Source organism: Cavia porcellus, unplaced genomic scaffold (assembly GCF_034190915.1).
Source record: "Cavia porcellus strain 051 isolate PalLab524CR breed Dunkin Hartley unplaced genomic scaffold, mCavPor4.1 scaffold_22, whole genome shotgun sequence".
In the NCBI taxonomy this organism is placed as follows: domain Eukaryota; kingdom Metazoa; phylum Chordata; class Mammalia; order Rodentia; family Caviidae; genus Cavia; species Cavia porcellus.
The window spans coordinates 42193974-42204404 of record NW_026947505.1 but is presented as its reverse complement, the minus strand read 5'-3'; positions in this window follow the sequence as shown (position 1 = coordinate 42204404).

Here is a 10431-nt window from a genome sequence, read left to right as displayed (position 1 = left end):
TCTTTCTTCCTTCGAGACAGTGCCTTTCTACATAATTGTGGCAGGCCTTGCTGATCCTCCTGCCTCAGCCTCTCCAGTGCTGGGATTACAGGCATGCGCTGCCATGCCCGGTTTACAGCAGCATTTCCTTAAAAGGAAGGATGCCATTTTCCCAGGAGCCTGCAGTAAGCCTCTCCTTTTCTCATCCACATAGGCTTATCTGTGCCTGTTTCAAGATGATACAGCCCAGAGGATACACATTTTTGCTGATCAGCTGGTAGGTATTGGACAATCAACCACAGTGTCCTCTATGTCGTGCCCAATTTGGGGTCATAGGGTCAGGAATTGACAAACTCCAGTCTTTGGATCCAATCTGGCCAGCTGGCTGTTTTTCTAAGTAAAGTGTTCTTGGAACACAGCCCTGCTCAGACACTAGCAGAGCTGCTTTGGTATCATGAGAGCAGACTGAATAGTTGTTACTGATACCACAAAGTCCACAGAGCCTGGGATATGTAAAGCGTGCTCTTTCCAGACGGTTTGCTGATCCTGTTCTGGATGAAGACAGTGCAGTCACGATTGCACAACCTGCCCAAAGTCGAAGAGCTGATGTGAGATGGAGACTAGACTCGCATCAGGTGCCCCCACCCCTGCCTGCCAACAAGATCCAGAGGACTTGCTGGACACACTTGCTTTTCTTGTGACGTCAGATCTTCACTAGAGCAACACTGAGTAGACAGACCTGTTGAAACAAGCGGCTGCTGTGACCACCCCAGCTCTTGGAAACTACAACTTCACACCATCACGTAAACAGAGGTGTAGCGAGGGGATGTGTGAAAATAGGAGAGATATTTCACAATTTTCCCAGAATGTCTGACATCCTGTGTTTAAAAAGACACATAAACACCAACTGGAGTAAATGGGACATTTTCACCAACCAGTGGGATAAATTCAAGGTGCAAAAAGTAATTCCACAGAGATGAAATGTCGATTCAGGTTTACTTCGATGAGTTTAATTCAGTTAGTTTTTGAAATAAAGGAAAGCAGCAGGTGTGGGGTTTCATGCCTGTCATCCCAGCCTGAGCTGTGTCAGCCTGAGCTACATAGCAAGACTCCATCTCAAGAAATAAGTAAAACAAAACAAAACAAATTGGCTGTGGCAGTGCACGCCTATAATCTCATCACTCAGGAGGCTGAGGCAGGAGGATCATAGTGAGGCCAGCTTGGGCTACACAGTAAATTCAAGGCCAGTCTGATCTACACAGCAAGATTCTGTCTCAAACAACCAAATAATTAAAAAATAATAGTAATACAAAGGAAAAAACTGCAATGAATATTACAACATGATTTTTCCACTCTATGATGATGGTTTGAAAGCAGTACACCTTCAGTGTAGAACCATACTTTGAATCTGGATCTGTTGCCTGGCCAGGGATTCTTTCCAAATAAGGTCACATTCTGAAGTGCTGGGGGTTAGGACCTCAACATCTTTTGTGGAGACATTATTGAGTTTGCAATTCTTGGTTAAGGCCCAGTTGGTCAAGCATCCCCCAATCTCGCTCCGGTAATCCCCCTTCTCCCTAATACCTGACCTTCACATGGTAGTCAGTGTAGTCTGCTTAAAGTGAAAAAAGATTGTGTGGTGACTCAGCTAAAAGCTCTAAAATTTCACTTCTCTTTACTGAAGCACCGAATTCTCAAGAGGTGGTGTGAGGCCTGGCTCCCTAGCCCCATTACACACACACATGCAGACACACACAAGTAGGTTTTGGTCACACCAGATAAGATACATTTTCCAGACTGTTTCAGGACCCAGCCCAAAACAAACTTTACCGAACACGAGGCAAAATGATAGCTTTCTGAACACTACTTCCTTTAAAATTTAGCTCAAAACTGTGCCGGGTGACACATGCCTATAATCTTAGTGCTCCAGAAGGCTGAGGCAGCAGGATCCCAAATTCAAATTTGGGTAATTTTGGCCATTTAGTAAGATCTTATCTCAAAAAATAATAAACCTGCAGGCACATGCTAATAATCCCAGGATTTGAGAGGCTGAGGCAGAAGGATGGATGTGAGTTCAAGGCCAGCCTGGACTACATAACAACAAAAAAAAAAGGTTTTCTCTGATGGTGGCATGGTGTCACCTCAGAGACAGCTACTTCTTTTTTTTTTTTTTTTTTTGAGATGGGGTCTCTCTATGCAGTTCAGGCTGGCCTTGAGCTCACTTTGTAGCCCAGGCTGGTTTCGAACTCAAAACAATCCTCCCACCTCAGCCTCCTGAGTGCTGGGATTACAAGTGTGAGCCACCACACTGACAGCTACTTCTTGATACTGATTCATTCCACTGTCCCTTCCTGCCATGTGAGAGGCACTCCGTGTGGAGAGCTGGTCCTAGGTTTTCCCTTCCAGATCCCAGATGGGGTGGTGATGGCCCTGATCAATGGTGGACAGCAAGCCTGCATCCTGTGGTTAAAGACTGAGTCGTCAGAAGAATACTACCTGTGTACGTACTTTTAGGCTGTGACCTGGCCTGCACTTGCAGGTGTTTAGGCCTCCATGGAGGTGGCATGAAGCTGAGGTCCCTGCTCAGACAATATGGACCACTGCAGCCTCTGGGAGGATGCAGAGTCACGGAGCAGAGAAGAAGCACCTCTCCCGGCTCTGTCAGCATTCCTGACCCCCAACGATCGGGAGAGCTGATGAGGGGTGACTATTGTTTAAGTCATTGCATTTGGGGGGTAACTGATTACATGCACTGGATGCAAGAACACTAAGAGTCTCTTTTCTCTTGTGCTCTTTCCCTGGTGAATCTGGTCATTTGCATCTTCCCCTTGTCAGCCCTCCTCTTGCAATGGGTCTCCCCATTCTTACTTCCAGGGCAGCCGTCCCTAATCAGGTGATCTTGTGTTACTGGTTTCCTGAGCCACATTTTATCCCAGAGACTCCTCAGATCTGCTACTGCACAGCCATTTAGATCTTCCTCCCCAAATAGAAGTCTTGCTGGGTGTGGTGGTGCCTGGCTATAATCCCAGCACTTGGGAGGCTGAGGTAGGAGGATTCTAGTGAGTTTGAGGCCACCCTGAACTACCTAGTGAGATCCTGTCTAAATACAAAACAAAACACACCCAAAAAGAAGTCTTGTCTTGTTATTTCTGCTCCTAGTATAACAAATCTTCCAATATAGAAATGCCATCAACTACCCCTCCTTTTTCTGTCTGTCTTAGTTAACCACTGGCCAAGTGTTACATTGTGTCACTTGATATGTTTTTGCTTTGTCCTCTGAGTCAGTGTCTCACTATGTAGTTCAGGCTGGCCTTGAATTCATTGTGTAGTCAGGGCTGGCCTCGAACTCACAGCAATCTTCCTGCCTCAACCTCCTTAGTGCTGGAATCATAAGTATGCACCACCATACCAGTTGATATGTTTTTGGCTGAAAGTAATACAAAATCCAGCTAGACATGGTGTAATGGTTTAGGTTTAGTCAGGAGGTGGAAGCAGAGGATGTTTGCTTGTTTGTTTATTTGAAACAAGGTCTCACTATGTGGTCTAGGATGCTTTTGAACTCACTCTGTAGCCCAGGCTGACCTAAACTCGTTGTGATCCTCCTGCCTCAGTCTCTCAAGTACTGGGATGACAGGAGCGCACTACTACATCATGGTTATTTTTTACACTGATTATTATTTTTAGACTAATGACAAAACTGCATAGATTTGTCAGGTGCAATGTTATGTGTATACATTGTACACATTGTATACATGTGTATACATTGTACACATTGTATACATGTGTATACATTGTACACATTGTATACATGTGTATACATTGTACACATTGTATACATGTGTATACATTGTACACATTGTATACATGTGCATACATTGTACACATTGTATACATGTGCATACATTGTACACATTGTATACATGTGCATACATTGTACACATTGTATACATGTGCATACATTGTACACATTGTATACATGTGCATACATTGTACACATTGTATACATGTGTATACATTGTACACATTGTATACATGTGTATACATTGTACACATTGTATACATGTGTATACATTGTGGGATAGATAAGTGGATCCAGTTGACTCACTTTGCCTCACAATGTTAGGAACTGCTAACCAGTATAAGAGTGACTACAAGATGTAAGCGAACTGTGAGTGCCCTGGCTGTGAGGGAGGACCCAAGGCAGGACAAACTTTGGAGGCTTCAGATCTCTTTAGAGTAGTTGTGCTTCAGCTGTCTCGTGTGCCTGGCTGGAGCTGGTCTGCTACTCCACAGGCCTTGCTTTGCATGCAGGGGAGCAGGTGGGCAATACCTGAGGTGCTGGCCAGCTCAGCATGGTGAGAGGACCTTTTCTACAATGTCCCTGCAGAGCCCTCTGCTCTAAAAGCTTAATGTCATGCTCACTTTAAACTGAACCACTTAAAGCAGTTCCACTGAGTCATGGATTTTGGAGTGAAGTGTGCATTGGAAGCTGAGGGAAATAAATAACTGGAACACTTGATAGATGTCATTATTCCCCTCACAAAGCAAAAGACCAGACATCAGCCATGTGCAGGGTTTTGGGGACAGTCAGCAGGGTCATCCAGGACAATGTGGTGTCCATCTTATTCCTCCTGGGTTGGCTGTATCTCCTCTCACAGCTACCAGGACCTGGAGAAGGCACAAGTGCCTTATGCAGACATCATCACATCCAGGGAATAAGAAAAAGGGATTTCTTTCCTTGCACCTCTTGGTACTGGAGAGGAAAACACATACAAGTTCCACAACGCTTCTCACTATGTTCTAGCATTAGTGCTCCTTCTGTGCCTTTGTTCAGGCTGGAAGCTTGGCAGGGAAGCAGGGTCCTACCTGCAGCCCTGTTTGTATGAGGTGGGTGTGGCTGGCAAAGAAGGCCATGGGTTCCAGCAAGAAGACAGCTGACCACACCTTCTGTCACCCTCTCTTATCCCACCCAAGCATGAACTAATTACGAACTGCATGTTCTTGAGAAAGCCAAAAGGCTGTCTGTTGTCTATTTTGTCCTCTTAATTCTGACCTTCTTAACCAAGCAGCTTTTGTTTCATGCTGCAACCAGAGCATGTTCTGATGCATCACTGTGACCATGTCTCTCTCAGGTGTGGATCTCATGGAAGAGTTGGCACATGAGTCTTAGAGTGGAGAGTTTACCTCCAAGCTCTGTCCCTTATAGCAGCATGATCCTTGGGCAAGGTGTTTAGTTTCTTCATGCCTGAATTTTGCGTCATTTAAATGAGGATAATGTGATCTATCTCATCAGGTTACTTGTTGTTTATTTTATTTTGTTTTGTTTTTATCGGTACCGGGGATCAAACTCATGACCACGTACTTGCAAGGCAGGCGTTTGTGCTGCTGAGCTAAATCCCCAGCCCTTCTCATCGGGTTACTATGAACAGTAAATGAAATGCTGGCACAGAGTGAGCCTTTGACATATATCACCATGTCACCTGTTATGGGTCCCCATTTCATATACAATTAAATCTAATTTTATTAGGTAAGCATTCAAGAACCTTGAGGAGCTGACCTGAAACAAAACTTCCCCATACTTGCATTAAAATCACTATCTAAACCAGGCATGGTGGTGCACGCCTGTATCTGAGCACTCAGGAGGCTGAGACAGGAGGATCACCACAAGTTTGATGACAGCCTGGGCTAAACAGTGATTTCAAGGACAGCCTGAATTACATAGGGAGACTCTGTCTCAAAACAAACAACCAGGGGCTGGGGATTTAGCTGAGTGGCATAAGCACCTGCCTTGCAAGTGTGTGGTCGTGAGTTTGATCCCCGGTACTGATAAAAAAGAAAAAGACAAAACAAAACAAACAAACAACCAAACAATCTGGACTGTGAGCTCCTTCAAGATTATATTTTTAAAACCCTGGATTTAGTACTATATTTGGCCAAAAATAGCCCTTTCTACTCCCACGAGACTTCTACTCACGCTAAACATCTTGTCAGGAACATACAGCTTCTGTATTTTTTTACTCATGACTTTGCACTTACTGTTCTCCTTGCTTGCAGTGTCCTTTCTATATATTTCCCCAACGTATTTTCCCAGGTTCACCCCTAAGATATCTCTTCTTTTTCTTCTTCTTCTGACAAGGTTTCTCTCTCTCTCTCTCTTTTTTTTTTTTGTCTTTTTGAAACAGGATCTCTCTATGCAGTTCAGGCTGGCCTTGAGCTCACTTTGTAGCCCAGGCTGGTCTTGAACTCGAAAAGATCCTCCTACCTCAGCCTCCCAAGTGCTGGGATTACTAGTGTGAGCCACTTTCTGGATTAAGAGCCCACCCTACTCCAGCATGAGTTCATCTTTTTTGTTATTGTTTTTTTGAGACATAGTCTCTCTTTGTATTTCAGGCTGACTTTGAACTTTATCCCAGGCTGACTTTGAATGTTAAATGATTTTCCTGCCTAAGCCTCTTGAGTGCTTGGATTACAAGTGTTAAATACCATGTCTAGTGTGATCATTTTTGACTAAACCATTAGCAGCGGCCCTATTTTCAAATAAGGTCATAATCTGAAGCACTGGGGATTAGGACTATCTATCGCATCTTTTTGGGGATACAATTTCACCCATAACAGAGGATCTTTAGCTAACATCTGCAGGTTTCTGTTTCCTCAAAGGTTTGTTTCAAAATGTAAATGAAATACAGAATGGTTCCCTATGACATTTGGCTTTAGAATTTCTAACCTACCATTTACTGTACATTAAAAATTTTCTGATTATCTGTGAATGTACCTTATAGCTAGCTACCTTTTGTGGGTTGCTGGCTCCAACTAAGGCTCATACATTGAATTTTATTGTCATGCTTCTTTAGACTCCTTGAATGTAGGACAGTGGTTCTCAAACTTTCATGTGTACATGAGTCTTGTGCAGAGTTTGTTAATTTCCTGGGCCCGGGTATGTAAGTCAGGGATGGGAGCATGTACTTAGTGTGTGCAAGACCCTAGACTGAATCATGTGTCCACCAAACAAATAAAGCAAGAGACAAACAAAACCCTTTCCTGGACTCATCCCCAGGGATTTCACTCACTAGGTTGTGGTGAGGTTTGTGAGCAGGCTTAACAGGCTGGTAGATGATGTCACAGCTCCTGGTGTGTGGACTATTTTTGAGAACCAGTGATCTAGAAGAGTTAGCAAGTTTTTTTTTTTCTTTTTCTTTTTCCCTATTAGGGGCCACATGGAAAAAAGTAAAATATTTTTGGATTTTCAGGCCATGGCTTAGTGGCAACTACAGTACTTTTGAATCAAAACTCAGGACCTTGCACTTGTTAGGCTGGTGCTTTGCTGCTGAGCTAAATTCCCAGCCCTTACACTACTTAACTTTGCAGTTGTACACAAAAGCAGCCACAGACAATACTTACACAAATTGGTATGGATATATTCCAATACAACTTTATTTACAAAAACAGTTGCCTGGCTTGATTAGGCCCACAGGCTATCACATGCTACCCTGATCTAAAATACAAGTCTTACTCTTGGGAAGGGGCAGTGTTAGTCTACAAAACTGACATTTTGGAATTGTCCAATTCGGTTTTCTTGTAGAATGTTTTACCATCTGGATTTGATTATTTTAGGTTTAAATTAAACTTCTTGGCAAAAAAGCCCCACATAAATGATATTGTGTATGGTAGGAAAAATTTTTTTTTAGCTAGAGCAGTTCAGGCTGCTCTTGAACTCACTCTGTAGTCCAGATTGGCCTTGAATTTACAGCGATCCTGCATTAGCTGGGATTACAGGCATGTGCCACGACACCTACTTGCACAGGGAAAATTATGAAAGACTTCGAAATGTATTAAAAATATTATTGGTGATTTTTAAATGAAAATTAGGGTTGTCTTATAAAACTATCAGGGTTCCAGACCCCTAGTACATGCCTGAAACCATCACGTAGTACAGAGCCATATGAATGCTGTTTTTTCCTGCCCATACATACCTATGATAAAGTTTAATTTACAAATTAGGCAGAGTAAGAAAATGACAATAGTAACATCCAATTATAACAGCATATTATAATGCTATTTAAAACATGAATTATTTATTTCTAGCATTTTCCATGCAATAATTGTAGGTCAAGATTGACTGTGAAAACTGAAATTACAGAAATGGAAGCCAAAATAAGAGGGAAATTCTGCATCTGATTGTAGAGTGTGCTGTGTTTTTTGTCTTCGCGTTATTTTAAAACTCTGTATATTGTAGATTTATTTTTTTGGTACCAGGGATCAAACTTACTGTAAACTGTAAAACATTGATGATATATATGATTACTTGCCTTTAGAAGTGCAAGTTGTGTCCACTGGATATGCAGTTGATTTTTAACTAACCTTCCGCTGTTTAGCTGCCGCGCCTGGCCATAGGTCTGCAGAGGAGGAGCTGGGCAGATCTGGGGTGCCCTCACTGGCCTCTCTGCGTGTCTGGAGGACTCTGGATATCTGCGCCCAGACTGCTGGAGTTCCCTCAGGCTTCCAGGTGCAGTGAAGGAGAGAGGTGGGTTTGAGGCTTCCACATCAGCCTCCCCATTCCTGGCTTCATTTGGAGACCTGCTGAGCTCCCCATAGGTGGGCTGGCCCACACTACCAGCCTAGCCCAGCCTGTTTAGCTGCCACGCCTGGCCATAGGTCTGCAGAGGAGGAGCTGGGCAGATCTGGGGTGCCCTCACTGGCCTCTCTGCGTGTCTGGAGGACTCTGGATATCTGCGCCCAGACTGCTGGAGTTCCCTTAGGCTTCCAGGTGCAGTGAAGGAGAGAGGTGGGTTTGAGGCTTCCACATCAGCCTCCCCATTCCCGGCTTCATTTGGAGACCTGCTGAGCTCCCCATAGGTGGGCTGGCCCACACTACCAGCCTAGCCCAGCCTGTTTAGCTGCCGCGCCTGGCCATTGATCTGCAGAGGAGGAGCTGGGCAGATTTGGGGTGCCTGCATCGGCCTCTCCATGTGTCTGGAGGACTGTGGATATCTCTGCAACCAGGGAGGGTCCACAGGTTCCTGAAGCACTGCGGCCTGTGGTGAGTACCCTAACCCGGCTGCGATTGAAGAACTGTGGAGCTTCCAAGGAGCAGGTGGGCGCACAGTGTCCCTGAGGCCCAGCTGTCTGGAACTGCGGAGTTCTGAGCAGGCAGAGGAGGGCCACTGGTTCTGTAGGCCTAATGGCTTGGGGTAGCACGGTGCCAGAGTCTCAGTAGCTCCAAACATAGAAGGGGATTTTCAACAGATCCTGAGGAAGCTTTCAAATAACACTTGAAACACAGAAATATAGGAAAATGACAAAACGAAAGACCAAATTACAACCTCAAACCTCCAGCCCATCTCAAGAAACCCTAGGAGCGATGTATATAGAAGAAAATATATCCCATCCACCTCATATATCGGACACAATAGCCACTGAAATTGACAAGCAACTCCAGGAAGCTTTAAAGAAATTCAAACTCGAAATAATCTCCCAGATAAAAGAAGAAATGATAAAAGAAATGAAAGAGATTCTAAATATATCTAAAGAAAACACAGATAAAAAATTGGAGGAACTAAACAAAAAGATAGAATCCCTAGACGAGCAATATAAGAAACAAACAGAATACATAATGCAGATGCACAGAGATATACAGGAAATAAAAAACTCCACTGAAAGTTGTAAAAACCGCCTTAATGAAAGTGAAGATAGAATTTCAGACCTTGAAGACAGGATTGCAGCTAGTGAACAGGAGAGGAAAGATCTTTTGAAAATAACAAGGAACCAGGAAACAACAATTCAACAACTGCAAGACGATGCAAAGAAGAATAACATAAGAATGATAGGGATTAATGAAAGAGAGGGAGACAACATGAAGGATGTCAGGAGGATATTTAGAGAAGTAATAGCTGAAAATTTCCCAAGCATGAGATCAGAAACTGACATCAGGATCAGTGAAGCATATAGAACTCCAAACAGTCATAACCAAAATAAAACTACACCCAGACATATAATAATCACCATCCCAGAAATCCAACACAAGAATAGATTATTAAAAGCTGTCAGAGAGAAAAGACAAATCACTTATAAAGGAAAACCTATCAGAATCACAGCAGACTTCTCAGCACAAACGATAAAGTCAAGAAGAGCATGGAGTGAAGTATTCCAGATCCTAAAGCAAAATGATTTCCAACCAAGACTGATATATCCTGCAAAACTATCAGTCAAAATAGATGGTGCAATACGATACTTCCATGACAAAGAACAGCTGAAGAACTTCATGAACACCAAACCAAACCTGCAAAAAATATTGAAAGACAGTTTAGATACACAAAGGAAAAAAGCACTAAGCAAAGCAAATAATTAAACAGAACAGAAAGATAAAGATGCAACAGCAGAGAGATAACATTCCTACAATTAACCAGCATTTAACAGTAATAACCATTAATGTAAATGGTCTCAATGCACCAATCA